Source organism: Panthera tigris, chromosome A3 (assembly GCF_018350195.1).
Source record: "Panthera tigris isolate Pti1 chromosome A3, P.tigris_Pti1_mat1.1, whole genome shotgun sequence".
Classification (NCBI taxonomy): domain Eukaryota; kingdom Metazoa; phylum Chordata; class Mammalia; order Carnivora; family Felidae; genus Panthera; species Panthera tigris.
The window spans coordinates 100,475,213-100,492,241 of record NC_056662.1 but is presented as its reverse complement, the minus strand read 5'-3'; the positions used below and the strand labels follow the sequence as shown (position 1 = coordinate 100,492,241).

Genomic DNA, 17,029 nt, shown 5'->3' with positions numbered 1-17,029 from the left:
TTATTACAAATTTCCAGTTTCTGTTCTTGTTACCTCTGTGAGCACTCATACTTCAAAGTTTCTCTGAACGATGAACCTAGAAGTGGAAGGGCGGGGGCATGGGGGGGCAGTTCGGAAAGCAGGGGGTGGGAATGGTGATGAGTACATTCATTTTTGCTAGATATCACCAAATTGTCTCCAAAGTGGATGCACCCATTCACATTCCGATCATCACTGCATAAAATTCATTGGCCATTTTCTCGTGCTTGATATTATTAGTCTTGTTAATTTTTGCTAATCTGAGTATAAAGTAATATCAGTTGTTTTAATTTGCATTTCCCTTACTCATTTAAGGCTTACTGTCTTTTTATATGGATATTGGTTGGTTCATGAGCTGTTCATTTTTAATTGAGTTATTTGCCTTTATCTTTTTAATTTGTAATAGTCCTATACATTATGGATCATGCTGCTTCTATGCACTGAAAGTATCTTTTTTTAATCTGAGATCTGTTCTTAAACTTTGCACTTACTGGTTTTTGTACCACATTCTTTTTTAAACATTTAATATGGCAATATTTTGTCAGACCTTTATGGTTTGTGTTTTTAAGGTCTTGATCAAGAAATCTTGCCCTTATCCTGTGTCATAAATTTTTTTTTCCCAAAAGTTTTAAAGCATTTATTTTCACACTTCATCTCCACTCCATCTGGGTCCATCTGGGATATACTTTTGTAAATGGTTGGAGATATAGGTCAGATTTTACATTTTTCCCATGGAAAGCCAATGGTCACAGCCCATGACTAGATCTTTTACCCACTGATGTGTATAGCCATCTCCAATATTTTCATATGTATCTTTGCTAAGCCCTCTACTTTCTTCTTTATTACTATTAAAATTACTACATTTTATGAATCCTGATATTTGGAAAAGTAGGTTCTCCCCTTACCCTTCAGCAAACTTATCTTAGCCCTTTTTGGTTGGTCCTTTATACTTTCCCATGAATTTTTATAATCGGGTTGTTAAGAAGGTCTAGTTCACATTTAGAGTACACTGATCTGTAATATTAACTGGGGAACACAGACATCTTGAAGTTGAGCCTTCTTGTCCAATATGGTGTACCTCTCCGAGGACATTTCTGTCAGAACAAGCTCACTGACATTTGGGACAGACTGGTTTGTCTTCCAACCTGAGATGACAATACCGACCCACTTCACAACTCTGCTGGGAGAAATTTTAAGAGCATGAGGATTGTCTCTTTCACCTACAGACCTTTCTACCCTTGACCCCAAATGTCAGGGAACTAATCTGCGGGTCACACACTACTGAAATTCACCTTGATTAACCACGGTGATAAAACCCAAGGTGATGGCCAGGAAAGAAGGGTGAGACCCTCACTTTACTTTCCCAAATGAGATGAACTTGCTTACCTTGGGGGCACAATTACAGTAAGTGGTTCTGTGTGGTTTCCTCCTTCTGAGGGGAATTCAGAAGAAACAGAACCAGAGGTTTCTGGCTTCAGGTCTTAAATTAAATGGGGGGGATCCTCTTGTGCCCTTAGGCCTGTGGGGTGCTACCGTCCTGGTTCCTTCTATTTAAGTTGACATACCATCGGACTGGTGAGCTAAATCACATAGTAAATCATCCATCATCCTTAGCAAGTAACCAACAGATTGTCACCACCTTGGTGCGACCCTGCCTTTTGCATGGCCTCAAGGGGAAGGCATCTCAATAATCCCTGTCTCATGGTGCCTGCCTAGGAAGTACAGCCGTGCTGTGACCTCACCAAAGCTGCTTGGCTGCAGGATCATGAGACTCAGAAGCAAGAAGTGCAGGGTCCACATGAGTGGATCTTTCACATTTTCACCAGATTCCCTCGCCCTCCCATAAGGGTGTTCCAGCACCCTACTCCCAGCCCAAATCCTAGGAGATTCTAGTTCTGCCCTGGTGAGCGCTGTAGACAGGGGTCACCCTGTATGATCTACAGAGTGTCCACCTTTAATAAATTTGCCCAAAGTCCTAGAGAATGGGGGAAAGGGCAGCACTGGAATCAGCAAGCACTTGGGAACCTCTCTATTCCTGCATCTCTGGCAGGGGGTCACCATGGATATGATTCCCTTACTTCCGATGAGCGGCAAATCTGAGGTTAGAGAAAGTTGCTTATGTCAGGTGACCTCCTTCTGAGGAAAAGCACTTTTAATCTCCTTTCATTTTTTAAAGCTTCATACAAATCTTACGAATACAATTTTGTCAGAAAAACTAATAGTTTGCCATTAGTAACTAATAATTCTTTGTTTCCCAAATCCACCGTCACCACATTAGTTGACATAATACCACAGCACTTTCTGTGCATTTATACACATACACACACACATCATAATTTTTATATAAAAGAGTCCTAATGTATACATTGTTCTGCAACTCATTTGTCATTTAATAGATGTTAGAATTTGTTTTATTCCAGGACATACAAATTTATTGGCTTATTTTTTAAAAAATATTTATTTATTTTTGAGAGAGTGCAAGTAGGGGAGGGGCAGAGAGAGAGAGAGGGACAGAGGATCCAGAGCCGGTTCTGTGTTGACAGCAGCGAGCTCAATACGGAGCTCGACCTCATGAACTGTGAGATCATGACCTGAGCCAAAGTCGGACACTCAACCAACTGAGCCACCCAGGTGCCCCTATACTGACTTGCTTTTAACTGCTAGATGGTATCCCTTGAGGTCAGTGAACCATAATTTAAGTTCCCACTGCCCCATTGATGAACACTGGGTTTTCTCCAAAAATTCACTTCATAGGCCGTGCTGCATGAACATTTTTGGACCTGCCTCCTTATGGATGGCTGTGAGGAAGCACATTCTGCTGCACCCATAGGTAGGCATGATGTTGTTCAGGCACATGCCAGGAAAACACTGAGAAATAACTATTTATATGGATGCCACAGAGGCAAAAATAAAATAAAAACAGTTACAAATATGATAGGTATTTATCCCATCACATCAATAATCACTTCAAATGGGAATGGTCTAAATACACCAACCAAAAGACAGATTTTCAGAGTATAAAAAGCAAGTCCCAACCATACGTTGTCTATAAGCAGCCTACTTCTTTTTTAAAAAAATGTTCATTTATTTCTTTTGAGAGAAAGAGAAAGAGAGAGAGAGAGAGAAAGAAAGAATCCCAAGCAGGCTCTACACTCAGCACGGAGCCCAGTGCAGAACTCAGTCCCACAAACTGTGAGATCATTACCTGAGCTGAAATCAAAAGTCAGACACTTAATGGACTGAGTCACCCCCGTGCCCCATACACGGAGCCTACTTTAAAGGAAAGTAGGCCCTTTATGGGCTGCAAAAGGATGGGGAAAGCTGCATCATGTTAATACTTATCAAAAGAAAGCACTTTATTTTGTAGTCATTTTAATTTCAGATGGGGGAGACTTCAGAACAAGGAAAATTATCAGGATTAAAAAGAGGCATTACATCATGTTGAAGAGCTCAGTTCTCCAAGAGGACTTAACAATTCCTCGTGTATGCACCTAACAACAGAGCGTCAAAATATGTGAGATAAAAAATGGCCTGACTGCAAAGAGAAAGAGACAAATCCACTATAATTGTTGGATATTTCAACACCCTTCTTTAAGCAGCAGGCAGAAAATCAGTAATGAGTTAATTGACTTGAATAGCATTTTTAACCTACTTGATTTAGTTGACATTTATAGAACACTCCATCAAACAAGAGCAGAAGACACATTCTTCCCAAGCTCACACGGAATATTTACCAAAACAGACCACCTTCTGGCCCATAACACATACTTTAACAAATTTACAAGAATAGAAACCATACAAAGTATGGTCTCAGACTACAATGAAATTAAACTAGAAATCAATAACAGAAAGATATCTGGGTAATCCCCAAATATTTGGAGATTAAACAACATACTTCTTTTTCTAGTTTTTTAAGTTTATTTATTTTGAGAGAGAGAGTGTGTGTGTGCACATGTGTGCTAGCAGGGTAGCAGCAGAAAGAGAGGGAGAAAGAGAATCCCAAGCAGGCTCTTGGGCTGACAGGGCTCGAACCCATGAACCGTGGGATGATGACCTGAGCCAAAACGAAGAATCGGACGCTTAACCAACTGAGCTACCCAGGAGTCCCTAAACAACATACTTCTTAATAACACATGCGTCAAAGAACCAGTCTCAAGAGAAATTTAAAAATATTTTGAACTAGGCAAAACGAAAATACAACTTATCAAAATGGGTGGGATACAGCCAAAGCAGTGCCTCTAAGGAAATTTACAGCACTAAATGCCTATATTAAAAAGAAAGGAAGATCTAAAATCAATAACCTAAGCTTCCACCTTGAGAAATGAAAGAAAGAAAAGCAATTTAAGCCTAAAGCAAAGCAGAAGGAAAGAAATAAAAATGAGAGCAGAAGTCAATGATATGGAAAACAAGGAAACAATAGAGCAAATCAATAAAGCTAAAAGCTGGTTCTTAGGAAAGATCAATTAAATTAATAAATTGCTAGCCAGGCCAACCAAGAAAGAAAGGGAGAAGACACTAATTACTAATATCAGAAATGAAAGAAGGGTCATCTCTACTGATCACTTGGACAGGATAAATGGATGGGGCCACTTGCGTATGACAGGCTGGGCTATTCCTCATCTTCTTAGTCCTGGAAAAAAACCATAAGACTCAGCTTCCCACACCTTTTTTTTTTTTTTTTCTTAATGTTTATTTTGTTTTTGAGAGAGAGAGCGTGAGCAGGGGAGGGGCAGAGAGAGAAGGAGACACAGAATCTGAAGCAGGCTCCAGGCTCCAAGCTGTCAGCAAGCACAGAGTACGACACTACACGGGGCTCAAACTCACACACCATGAGATCATGACCTGAGCTGAAGTTGACGCTTCAACTGACTGAGCCACCTAGGTGCCCCTCCAGCTTCCCACATCTTGCTTTCTCCTCCCTCTCCACCAAACTCCCTTTACCTTAGGGACAATGAAACAGGAATGTTATCAATACCAGGAAAATCATGTAATCTCAGTGGGCATCACTTTCCTCCATATTTCAGCCCAGTTACCCTAAAATCTCACCACTCTAAAAAAAAATCTTAAAAAGCACCCTCCCCCTTAATTGTGTAAACTTCAGGCTCCACAGTACCCCTACCTGCTTTGTATGCTACACTGAAAGGTCTGCTCAGGTCCAGGGGTAGCAGGGTGGGAGGCAGTCAGGGAGAATTTGTGGTATCTGGCTTGATCACTGGATTTTTTTCTTTGTCAATAAGGTGTTTGGCAGTCAAATAAATATAAACATAATTCTTAGAATGTACGACTTGAAAGAGATTAACCTCCTCAAGTTACAAGTTAGAAAACAGAAACACAAAAGGACACGAACAAACAATCCACACACAGCAAAGAAAATTCAACTGATTATCAGACTTGCAGGGGGAAAAAAGTCAACTTCAATAAATATCAAAGCAAATCTTTTAAAATATCCTATATCCTACCTCAAAAATAATAATGTCCTGCTTTTGTTTTTGTTCTTTGTTCTTTTTTTCTTTTGGTTTTGTTGTTCTTTTTGTTTTCTGGGTTTTTGGGTTTGTTTTTTTTTTACCTGCTGCCGACTGGAGTTAGTAAAGCAAGCCAACTGTGGCAGCCTACAGTGTGCATTTGTCAAATCCTCAGGATTTGTCAAATCCCAGTTTGGCTTTCAACACCCTTTCCTTCCAAAAATCCAGACTGAGAAAATAATTCAAAATCCATAAAAATATATATAAGCCAATTTGTTTATGTGTTCTTTTTTTAAGTTTACTTATTCTGAGAGGGAGGAGGGGCAGCGGGGGGGGGGGGGGAGGTGGGGAAAGAGAGCATTCCAAGCGCCTCTGAAGTAATTCATGAACCCGTAAGATAACGACCCCAACCAAAACCCACTAAGGCACTCAGATGGTCCCAATTTGTTTATCATCGTAACATGGAAATACAATGGCCAAAGGGTACAAAGTCCAGTTATAAGATGAACACATTTTCGGGATGTAATGTACAGCATGATGACTACAATTAACAATACTGTATTGTATCTTTGAAAGTTGCTAAGAGTAAATCTTAAATGTTCTCAACTCACACACACATGGGGAAAAAATGTAATTATGTGAGGTGATGGATGTGTTAACTGACCTTATTGTGATAATCATTTTCACAATATATACATATATTAAGTCATTATATTGTACACCTTGAACTTACACAATGTTACATGTCAACTGCACCTCAATGAAGCTGGAAAACATCTTAATAAATAAAATATGTAAGGCACAAACTGTTAGAAAGAACTATAAAAAGGAAATGGTAAATCCACATAGTTTGAAAAATTACAGTTCTTTCAGAAATTAGCAGATCAAGTAGATAAAAATAAAGGACAGAGTAGGAATGGATAATGTATTTTACTAAGCTTGATCTAATATACAGAATTTCATGCTCAATCATTCATTCAACAGTATGCCTAAAGTTATTGACAAAATCAACCATCAATCAAAAGCTGAAAAAATTTCAGAAAGCTTCAACATGGACCACATTCTCAGACTAGAGGGCAATAAAATGCAAAACAAATGGGGAAAATCTACCCACTTAGAAAATTGTTAACACCTTTTAAGAACTCTTGAGGTAATTAAGTAAAAATTGAAATTGTATACTATTTAGAAAAAAAAGAAAAAATATTAAAAATTACATACTATTTAGAAATCACTATGTCATAATGAAAAAGTAGGCACGACCTACATGTCCAGCTAACTGGGGACTGACTGGGCAAAATATGAGCAGGATATTATGCTGATATCAGGTGAGATTCATGATGCACCTGTTATCAAAGAAATGTGTATGATATAGGAATTTTAAAAAGCAGGCTGGAAACCTGAAGAGGAAATATGATGACAATGATGGAAAAAAAATAAAAAATACATCAGTACAGGATCAGGACAAAAAAGGACAAAAAAATGATACCAAAACAACTGTTGACACCATGAGTGATTATGTTTATCTTTCTTTTCCATTTTATATTTTCCAAAATATTTTTAGTCTAAGAAAGAAAGCAAAACTTTTTTAGGGTAAATACCGATTGTGTACATCTGAGGCAGGGAGGGATTTAGAGGTCTGAGTGAAGCACTGTCCACCCCTTACCCCTGCTCCCCACCCCCTACCCCCCCATTGCTGGGTCTAATCAGCTCAGGATCCACGTGAATAACCAAAACCGAGGATTCACGCCAGCAGAAGAAACTGACGGGGCCTAAAGACTTGTCAGTGGCTGACAGCATGACGCATTTTGACCGAGGGGCCCTGGCTCCAAGCACCGCCAGGGCCAGCTCAGGGCCGGGCCCTCCAGTAAACTGAAACCAAACGCGGAATGAAATGGGTGAACAGGTCCCGGGAACCTCGGAGAGGCACGGCTCCTGTCACCACCCACCTTAGCGCTCCAAGACTTCCCCCCTCTCGCAGACCCAACCCGAGTCCGGGGCGCGCGAGCCTGCACCCGCCGCCCGGACCCATCCCAGAACAGCTACCTCCAAGCCCGGAGTGGGTGGGAGGCCGGAGACCGGATGCTCCGCCTGCCCCAAGGACAACCTGGAGCCCCTTCCCCCCTCCCCCCCCCCCGCCCCCGACCGACCCCAACCGCTTCCTGCCCGGCGCTCCCCTTCTCCTACGGCCCCGCCCCCGCCCCTGGCCTAGGGCCCCCTCTCGGGGCTCCGGGTCCGGAGGACCAAGCCTGGGGACCTCTGCCCGCGTTCCCTCCGTACCTCGGCCGAGCCGTCCCCACCTGGGGAGCCCCAGACAGCGACCAGGTCACGCCCCAGCCGGGCCTCCCGGCTCCCGGGACCGCGCGGGATCTCCGATCTCCAGTCGGTCCCTCTTCGGGATGTTGAATTGGGAGAAATCGCAGCCTGGCCCAAACAAGAGGGGTTCTCAAAGTGGGGATTCCTACCTACCATTAAAGCGTTGACATTCTAGCTATTTCTAGGGACAAGGCATTGCACAGATGGCTTAAGACTAATGGTAGCTATTCAGACATTGGGGGCAATTAAGAGTCTACCTGAAATCTCTCCCCCACCCCCACTACTGGGCCAGAAATTCCATCTTTAACTCGTCATTTGATCCCCTGTTAAAATGCAAACCCACCCTCCACCCACCCCACCCCCTCCCAATACTAATCCCCGTTGCCGAAGAAAAATAGGGCTCTAAGGAGCCTGGAAAAGGACTAGGGAGTCAGAGTGGGGATCTTGAGAAAGGCGGGGGGGGGGGGGGGGGGAGCTACAGCCGGGGAAGACTGGGGCTATGTGGGGAGGTTGAACGAGGCTGGGCACCCGGTGGGAACTCGCACCTGCTTCCGTTTTGCTTGTGGTCAAGCGCGGACTGAATCGGATTACCCACCCCCCCGCCACCCCTCACCCCTCATCCCCACCCCCCACTAGAGGGGGTAAAAACCAGAGCAACATCGCCCCCTGCTGGACGGAGCGGCGCGGTAGCTTTCATCCACGGTGGGCACCGGGCGGGCGTGGTGGGGAGCGTCCTGGGCTGCTAGACCCAGTTTAGGGAGGCCCTCCTGAGTTACTTGTAGTAAAATGCTCACCCTCCTGGGACTCCGTTTTTCTTCTTCTATAATGTAATGTTTGTAATGTAATGTAATGTAATGTAATGTAATGTAATGTAATGTAATGTTTTCTTCCTCTCTGGGGGGGGGGGGGGGGCAGGGGCAGAAGGCCAAGCCCTGACTTTCTTTAGGGGCCACTGTCTCCTGGGGTAAGAGTGGGAAATGTGCTGGCTGCTTCTGTTCGGGAGCTTGCTACGCACAGAAAAATAAATTCTGTGCGAAATGGTGGGAGGGATCCCGGCCCTGGATCAAGCAGCGTGGATACCTTAGACATCTTCCCAGGCTGGCCCAGAGAATGGCGCAGAATGAGCAACTGAGAAGGGAAGGGGGTGCAAACCCCTTACAATGGCCCCACCTCCTGTCCATCAACTCTGCCTCAAGCGACCTGGCTGGTGCGGATTCCCCAAACCCTCCGCTCCGCCGTGCGTGCGCCTTCAGCCTGGCTCCCCAGCGCTGCACGTCGCCGCCTCGGTGAAGACTGGGTTCAGGTGCAGCTGCGCTGGTCGCCCTGGTCGCCTTCCCCCAGCCTCCCTCCGCCCCCCTGCTAAGGGTGGCGACTTTGGCTGGGCTCCTGTCCTCGCTGCACCCACCACATCCTGGCACCCCCCATCTGGTATCACGTGTTTCCTTGCCTGTCCCCTTTGGCTTGGGGACCTGCAGCACTGGAAACGGTGCGGTGAAGCAGGACACCAGCTGCAGGCCCCACCCGCACCCTGGCTCCACGTAGCTCCCCTCCACTGCACACCCGCCTGGGGTTGGGGGGGGGCATGGGAACACATTCTCCACAGTCCAAGTTAGAAGCTGACTGTGGGGCCTAGGGAGTCCTCTTGCACCGCTCTGCGCTAGGAATGTTCCTGATGGACAGTTCGCCTCAATGTCAGGTGCGGAGAGGAGGCTCATTTCTCCCATTCCTGCTAACCTGAGAAATTGCAAACCTTCCTGGGAAACCCTCTCACCCCTTTCACTCCGCTCCCAGAAAAACGGAAAGAGGAGGGAGGAGCTGGAGGACTACAGGAGGAGGGAGGGAGGATGGAGAGAGCCCTTGGGTTTCCAGGTCTTTTCTCTCCTTCTCAAGCTTCGCCTTCTACCTTCCTCTTCACTCTCCTGTCTTCCTGTTCGCAGAGGAGGAAACTGTAATTAATGGGTCAGTGGGCTGTAGGACGAGTTGGAACCTTTTCCGCCTGCCCCAGGCGAGGGTGGTTAGCTGTGGAAACAATCGCCTCCCACCCCCGCCCTTGCAATTTTCCATTGCTGCGCCCTCCAGCTTCCACAGCTCACCAAGCAGGTATCTGAAGAGAACCGCGAAGATGCCCTCAAAAAGTAGCACGGGGGCTTCCCACGGGCAAGGTCACAGTTTATAAAACATGAGAGTGAAAGCTTCATGGTTGCGTTGAGCTTACTTCATGGATCCTCCACCAGCGCCCAAGTAAAGAAGTAACCATCTTGTGTACAAAGAAACATTTCCACTGACTTTTCAAGTTTCTCTCTTGGATACACTGGGTCAAGACAACAAATTGTCTCAAGAAAGAGAAAGAGAAAGAGAAAGAAAAGAAAAGGAAAGGAAAGGAAAGGAAAGGAAAGGAAAGGAACGGAAAGGAAAGGAAAGGAGAAAGAAAAAACAAAGGAAGAAAGGAAGAAAAAGAAAGGAAGGAAGAAAAAGGAAGGAAAGAAGGAGGAAAGGAAGGAGGGAAGAAAGGAAGAAAGTGAGCCGTTTTTGTAAGTTTATTTTGCACCTGGGTTGTTGTTTGTTTGTTTGTTTGTTTGTTTGTTTTTGCCAGAGCCTTAACCATGAGTACAGCAGGACTCAGCACAGCCAGAAAGAAAAAGGAGAGCTGAAGCCTCATTTATTGTGGAATCAATACTGCACAACTGGTTAGAAAGAAATCAGGTTCTCTAAGCACCAACAAAATTTGTCTTTTAAATGTTCAACAGACCTGTAGGCAAAGAATGCAGACAGGCATTTGGCGGAAGAGGTCAGCTGAATGGCCGCATGGGAAGGACACACTGTCTCTCAACCTTAGTCAGGGAGATGCAAGTTTAAACAACAAGATACCAACTCATCTATCAGAGTGACAGAATTGAAAAGACTGACCAAACTAAGAATTATAAAGCGCGTGGGTAAATGGAAACTCATCCACAGCTGGTGTGAGGATAAACTGGTATCATCACTTTGGGGAGAAACTTGCCAATAGCTAGGGAGGTTGAAGAGAAGCCCATGTTCCAGGTCAGTTGGCATCCTCTTGAAGCCCTTCCTCTCCCAAGCTGACACCCTAGAGAAAATCTTGTACATAGACTGTAGGAAATATTCACAAGGATACTCACTGTAGCATTGTTTATAACGGCAAAAACTAGAAACAGCCTAAAGATCCATTAAGAAAGGAACAGAGAGGGGTGCCTGGGTGGCTCAGTTGGTTGAGCATCTGACTGTGGCTCAGGTCTTGATCTTGCGTTCGTGAGTTCAAGCCCCGCGTTGGGCTCTGTGCTGACATCCTGGAGCCTGCTTCAGACTCTGTGTCCCCCTCTCTCTCCGCCCCACCCCTGCTTGTGCTATGTTTCTCTCTGTTTTTCAAAAATGAATAAACATAAAATTTTTTAAATAAAAAAACACAAAGGAATGGATAAATAAAGAGTGGCGGTTGTTATCAGATTTTACTGCTCTTGTATCCCACCCCAAAGATGAAAGACTCTGTGCTCCTTTACTTGGTTTTTTTTTTTTTTGAAGTTTTTATTGTGGTAAAATATGTATAATATTTACCATCTTAACCATTTCTCAGTGTCGAGTTCAGTGGTATTAAGTACATTCACATTATGGTACAGACATCACTACCATCCATCTCCATCCATCTCTATCCATCTCCAGAACTCCAATTTTGTACTCATCAAATAATAACTCCCCAACCTTCTGCCCCCCAGCTCATGGCAACTGTCAATCTACTTTCTGTCTCTATGGATCTGAGCACAGTATTTGTCCCTTTTTGACTGGCTTATTTCACTCGTCATAAGGTTCTCAGGGTTTAGCCACGTTGTAGTATATGTCAAAATTTCCTTCCTTTTTAAAAGTTCAATAATATTCCATTGTGTGGACATCCCACATTTGCTTATCTTTCATCTATCGGGGGACACCTGGGTTGCTTCCACGTCGTAGCTCTTGTGAATGATGCTGTTATGAATGTAGGTATATTCCTTCACTCCATTTTAACTTGACATCAAGCATTTTTCATCATAAATAGATGTAAAATATATAATTCCAATGTGTTGTAAAAATTATATGTAAGGTTATATTCTGAGGTACTGGGGGTTAGGATTTCAAAATAGGATTTTCAGGGGACATACACACTTCAGCCCCTAACAGTTGGCAAATCTAGTAGGTCTTCTTTCAATTGTGTTGAAAGCAAAGACTTGGGAACCACTGAACTGCAAGTGGCTTGATTACTATCTTTAGAGTTACTCACTTCTCAGTCTCTGGAAGCCGACTAAGACAGGCTTTACCAATAAAACCTTTACATCACTTTTTAACTTTTTCTGATAGAATATGAATAAATAATGTATCAATTTTATTTCCACCCTCACTGTTTTTTTTTTTTTTTTAATGTTTATTTATTTTTGAGAGAGACAGAGAGAGACACAGCATGAGCAGGGGAAGGAGCAGAAAGAGAGGGAGACACAGAATCCGAAGCAGACTCCAGGCTCTGAACTGTCAGCATAGAGCTCGATGCGGGGCTCGAACTCACTAACCGTGAGATCATGACCTGAGACGGAGGCTTAACCAACTGAGCCACCCAGGCGCCCCAACCCTCACCTGTTTTTAAAAGCAAGAACATGTTCTTTAACTTTTGAAAATTTTTCATCATTCCTTTTTTCCCTCTAATTTGTGAATTCTACCCATCTTCCTGCATAGAAGTTTATCCTAATGTAGTATGTTTTTATGCTTGAAGAGCTTTTATTGATCAGACTTCTCTGCCAGAAAAGCATATAAAATGAAATTTTAATTTCTTATAACCATGAATTTCCAAGTATTAAAAATTTACTTAGATTATGCCATCATTACAGCTATTGGCAGTGCAGACTGCTCAAAAACAACAGAAGTTATATTGAAAATGAAATGTTAAACATAAAAAGTAGCCTTTGGTAATACTGTACTATAGTTACAAAATGTTACCATTGGGAGACACTGGGTAAAGAGTATATGAGAGCTCTGTATTGTTTCTTATAATGCAGTGTCAAAATAAGAATTTTTATAAAAAAAATAACTTTTAGGGGAAATTCAGCTCTTAAAGAGATGGATAAGGCCCAATTAGTTAATGAACCCATAAGAAATTATTACCTATTGCTAAAATGAGACAGGGTTCAACATCAATTATTTTCCTACCTTCTTTTCATCCAGTGTAAGCACTGAGAAATCTTGTTCTTATAAATAGTTGGTTTGGTTGTAGCAGAGACGCTAAATCTTTTAACTTTTTCAAAAAAAAAAAGAAAGAAAGAAAGAAAGAAAAAAGAACACCACAGGGCGCCTGGGTGGCTCAGTCAGTTAAGCGTCCACCTTCAGCTCAGGTCATGATCTTGCAGTTCATGGGTGGGTTCGAGTTCCACATTGGGCTCTGTGCTGACAGTTCAGAGCCTGGAGCCTGCTTCGGATTCTGTGTCTCCCTCTCTCTCTCTCTCTCTGCCCCTCCCCTGTTCACGCTCTGTCTCTCTCTCAAAAAATAAAGCATTAAAAAAAATTAAAAAAAAAAAACCCACAATAGTGAGCTACCAACAAAAAGCCATTTTAATGATCTAGTTGTTACTGTATTACTTTGCAAGGGCTGCTGTAAACAAAGTACCACAAACCAGCGGCTCCACAACAGCAATGTATAGTCTCACAGTTTCGGGAAGCTACAAGTCCAAGATCAGGGGTGAGTTTGTTCCCTTTCAGGGCTGTGAGAAAGATCTGCTTTCCCTCTCCCCTACTTTCTGGTGCGTTCCCCACCATCTTTGGGTTTCTTGGCTTGTAGAATCATCACCGTGATCTCTGCCTTTATTTTCACATGACATTCTCCCAGGGTATGTGTCTGTATCCAAATGTACCCTCTTCAGAAGGACACCAGTTATATTGGATTAGGACCCACCCTAATGACCTCATTTTAACTTGACTTTACCTTTAATAAAACCCTATCTCCAATAAGGTTATATTCTGAGGTACTGGGGGTTAGGATTTCAAAATAGGATTTTCAGGGGACATACACACTTCAGCCCCTAACAGTTGGCAAATCTAGTAGGTCTTCTTTCAATTGTGTTGAAAGCAAAGACTTGGGAACCACTGAACTGCAAGTGGCTTGATTACTATCTTTAGAGTTACTCACTTCTCAGTCTCTGGAAGCTGACTAAGACAGGCTTTACCAATACCTATTGTAAGGGTTAAATTGTACTGTAGGGCTAACGCTTAGCTTGAAAGATAACAACTTTGTTCTGACACTGAAGGTCAAAAGATAACAACCTTGCTTTTACTCTTGTAAATCATACTTCATACTCTTGTGAATCAGGCTTTACCAATGAAGGAAACAAAACCTCAAAAAGAGCATCAGAGACAAGGTCAAGGAGATCCACTGGTTGCAACTTCGTGGCAGAAAGTCTAAAATAATCACCTCATTCGATAACTGTTTCTGACTCATCTGGGAACTGTTTCTCTGTTCTGTTCCCAGATAATGATAAAACGATGTGATCGGCTTTAAAAACTCTGTACCCCGGCTGTTCGGGGCCACACTCTTATCAAGAGTGTTGGTCCCAATCGGTCGGCGTTGCCTCTCATTGTAATAAACTTTGTTGCGACTGTCACTGGTGCCCGTAGCATTCTGTTTCAGGAGTTGTGTGGATGCAACACTATTTACTCATACCTATGAACTGTACCATTCTTATGTCACCTAGAAGCAACTGCCCTCACTGATGGACTTAGAAGGGGTTGGGGAAATATAAATATTTTTAATTTCAATACAGATTTGACAAAACTATATTTTAATTAAATGTTTTTATTTTACCATAGACTTTAAACTTTGTTTTCATCAAAACTTTGGAGCTGAGGATTTTTACCTCATTTGATTTGTTGCAAATAAAAATGCTGCCAACTAATGTCATTGGCAAAGCCAGTCTTCAATGTCAAACCAAGTAGCAAATCAGACTGTGTGTTGAAAAGGAAGTCTGGGGGCACCTGGGTGGCTCTGTCGGTCAAGTATACAACTTTGGCTCAGGTCATGATCTCACGGTTTGGGAGTTCGAGCCCCACATTGGGTTTCGCGCTGACAGAGCGGGCCTGCTTGGGATTCTCTCTCTATCCATCTCTCTCTGCTCCTCCCCTGCTCTCTCTCTCTTTCAAAAGAAATAAACTTAAAAAAAAAAAAAAGAAAGAAAGAAAAGGAAGCCTGGTTCCCTTTGCAATGCAATGCTAATGAACACGTTAGGAATGAGCGCACCTCCTATAGTAACTGTGTGGCTTCTGCATTGTAGCTCTCCAAAAGAGAGGTGAGTAAAGTGATGGGGCCAAGGAGTTGGCCATAAAGTGCTCATCCAGCATTTCTCCCAGACACCCTCTTTGCCAGGATCTCCGGGACTCTCCTCAGGAGAAATGTTTATTCCTAAAGGAATGGGCATGGAATGAAAAATATCTGGGTGTTTCCCCTTGTTGCCCACAGAGGGTTTCGAACCTCCTGGGCATTGCCCCACAGTAACGTACGGGATGGTAGCAGGTCTGCCTTTTTGTTTTAAAGCAAGCAAACAGCAATTATGAAAAAGAAGGCAGGGAAAGAGAATCAACATGAAGACAAGACACAGACATCTGCTCCTGGGCAGATCCGTCTTAGGAAAGAGAACCAATGGCAGTTGAGGATCTGGAAAATGAGCCCCTTCAAATATCGTGCATCCCCGCAGACAGCCTCCTTGTCCCCCAGGGGTATGAATACTCTGGTTTGAGGACCCCTGAACTGTCGTGTATTCACAAGATAATGCTACTATACACCATTTTATTTATTTATTTATTTATTTATTTATTTATTTATTTATTTTTTAACATTTATTTATTTTTGAGACAGAGAGAGACAGAGCATGAACAGGGGAGGGTCAGAGAGAGGGAGACACAGAATCCGAAACAGGCTCCAGGCTCTGAGCTGTCAGCACAGAGCCCGACGCGGGGCTCGAACTCACAGCCCTCACGGACTGTGAGATCATGACCTGAGCTGAAGTCGGCCACCCAACCGACTGAGCCACCCAGGCGCCCCTACTATACACCATTTTAAATGAATGAACTAAATCTATATGTAACAACACAATGCAAACTCAAAGACATACAATTTGACAATGTGTCTGTAGATTGAAACATTCTCCAGAAAAAGTGGGAGTGACGTTGACAGGTGTTTGTCACTGAGATAAAGCAAAGCCCTGTCAACTCTAGAACCCAAAGGCCTTTCTAGGCCCAAACAAGCTAACTCCTTCCAAGGAGACAGTATTGTCCCCACAGAACTGGATTGGCAAGAGGAGGCAGCAGGGCCACTGATTTCAAGTTGTCCGTGTAGTCAGTGTCTTAGGAGCTGTGGCACGGAGCCCTGATTAATTTCGTACCCCTGCCCTGCCCGTGTATGCCTTCTGAGTGTCTTCGTGTCATGTCAGTTAAGATGATTTTACTTCCACGTTTTAAGAACGAACACCTCCAGAAAAACAAAGACTTGCTTCAATTCAGCACAGAAACTGGTGACTCTCCTACCTTGTCTCTCTCTGGATGTTTTTAAAAAGAAGGGGCTCGCCTGGCGGAGTGTAGTTCTCGTTTCTTCACGCCACCCCGCTGGAGTGCCGTGGCTTGGGGTAGGGGATGCACCTGGCAGGGAGGGCAGGCCCCGCTCAGCCCTCTGCACACCTGGCCCTACTGCATGCAAGTATCCCCCGAATTTGCGCGCGGATTGCATCTGCTCTCCTGCTTGCTGCGGAGCGGATGTCCTCGTGGTTGCATCGAGAATCCGCCACATTCTGTAAAAAAAAAATATCACAAAGCCTCCTTTGTTTCACACGTTGCCTTGGCATCCCCCTCCCTTCAACCCTCTGTAGTGCTCTGTACAAAGGGGCTGCCACCCTCGTGGCTGACACTTTTCTTAGCTGCAAGGCTGGAAGGCCTCCAAGCCAGCTGCAGCTCTCTTTCAGGAGACAGACATGGCCTGTCTGGTCTTGGCTCTTTCTCCATCACCCTCATTCATGTGAGTTAAGGCACAGCACCGTGTATACACAGCCAGGGACACACGCACACATGTATACATCTATATGCCAGGGGATGATGCCCTACTGTGAGCCACAGTCATAACCATCATTACAAAAGGTTTTCCTTCCCCAGCCTCCCTCATCTTCCATTTGAAAATGTAACAGGTAGGGGCGCCTGGGTGGCTCAGTCAGTTGAGCATCTCGATT

General features: G+C 43.8%; 1 protein-coding gene across 1 annotated transcript in view; it reads right to left on the bottom strand.

Moving 5' to 3' along the window:
- Window positions 1-15,826: 15,826 nt before the first annotated feature.
- RMND5A (required for meiotic nuclear division 5 homolog A) overlaps window positions 15,827-17,029 on the bottom strand; it is a 78,465-nt gene continuing 77,262 nt past the window's right edge. Inside the window, exon 10 of the transcript XR_006215866.1 lies at window positions 15,827-16,597. The gene's annotated coding sequence lies outside the window, so the exon portion shown is untranslated. The remainder of the gene's footprint in view (window positions 16,598-17,029) is intronic.